The sequence below is a fragment of the Aplysia californica genome, unplaced genomic scaffold, assembly GCF_000002075.1.
Source record: "Aplysia californica isolate F4 #8 unplaced genomic scaffold, AplCal3.0 scaffold00656, whole genome shotgun sequence".
Lineage (NCBI taxonomy): Eukaryota > Metazoa > Mollusca > Gastropoda > Aplysiida > Aplysiidae > Aplysia > Aplysia californica.
In genome coordinates this window covers 66,725-68,206 of record NW_004797926.1, presented here as the reverse complement: position 1 = coordinate 68,206, position 1,482 = coordinate 66,725, and the positions used below count along the sequence as shown (strand labels likewise).

General features: G+C 38.7%; 1 protein-coding gene across 1 annotated transcript in view; it reads right to left on the bottom strand.

Annotated features, from left to right (window-relative positions):
• LOC101848072 (deacetylase Oant_2987) overlaps positions 1-1,476 on the bottom strand; it is a gene marked incomplete in the record, with an annotated part of 31,971 nt that extends 30,495 nt beyond the window's left edge. Inside the window, 1 exon segment of the mRNA XM_005108054.3 lies at positions 884-1,476.
• Between the last annotated feature and the right edge of the window lie 6 nt (positions 1,477-1,482).

Genomic DNA, 1,482 nt, shown 5'->3' with positions numbered 1-1,482 from the left:
CGGACATGACGTCACGGCGACCCAGGTGTCGCCCCCATTATGTAGTTGAGACCCCTGGATGTACGCGTTGGACTTTAACTATAATCTTTCTAGATCTAGATTATTATAAATTAGTTTATTATCTATCTGATCTGCTTTCCACCCAATAGACTACGGTTTTCTTTCGAATTACACGTGTGTATTAATATTTAAGTTAAGACTTGCGTCAGACTCGGACCGTTTTCATGACCTACTCAACGTACATCGTGTGTGGATCTACCTCCTCACCCCCCTCTTCAAATTTTTCTTTACCCAACATTCTATTTGACAGAGAATTACAATATAAAATTTACTGTGGGAAAACACAAAATTATTAAATAGATCAAGAGAACTATGTTTGTTTGTTTTTTATTTTTGTTTTTGCAAATCTACAACATGTAAAAGATTGTGAAAAGTGAAAAAAGAATACATGATGAATTCGGTCATTTTGAAGACAGCTCCCTGTATACTGTGTGTGACCACCTCTCTGATGTGACTCAGCGAGATTTCCGGGAGTCCTTACAACAATGAACAGTAGATAATTAAGAAGGTTTCTGTTTGCTCTAGACCTAGACCAAACCTGCGATCGGGATACATTGTACATGTAGGGCTACATGATAGAAACACTACTGAGACAGACATACTGACAGACAGACAGATAGACAGACAGTTGCATAATACAGATCTACATTAAAATGAATGCGAATGCGCAGTGCACAATGCCAATCGAATTCTTCTTCATTGAGCTGGGGTGAGCCAGATTTTCCTTCGTGGATGAGGCAAAAGCTACCAATTTATTTATTTGGTTGGGGGGGGGGGGGTGACCGAATTCAACTGTGACCTTCAAAATCAAAAACGTACCTACCTGTAAATGTTTTTCAAGGTCGTGCGTCGAACCAGTCGTCTTGGCCTAGAGGATAAATCTAATAGGTCTAGATCTAATAACCTGACCGTTTCCACTACCCGGTACTTGGGATTTTGGCCTAAGGTTAGATAACAAGAAACAAGCAATAATCATGTAATAATACAGTAACAACAATTAGATCTACCTTGTAGTTAGGCCACCAGTACTAATAGTACATGTACTATTACTTGTATAGTCACAACCACAATCATTGATTTTACCACGTATCTTCTGACTTCAGATGTCGATGTCATTAAAAAACGGGCCTGGCCCAGTCTCTGTCTAAAATGTCATGTAAAATGATGTGGGCATTTGTAGTATCTGCAGTATCTTATTATGGGCATTATCGTGTCGACCTGTCTATCAATAGGATTCTTTTGTCACCGAGTCGTGACAAAAGTTTTTGAACAAAAGGTCACCAGATTTAGACACATAATTATTATGTGTCCAAGTCTGGTGATCTTTGTACATGTAATTGAGAGTGGATGGTTGTTGTTAATACTGTATTGTTATTGTTACAAGTGGTAATAGTTTGGATGCGCGGGGCAGTTGATTTTTTT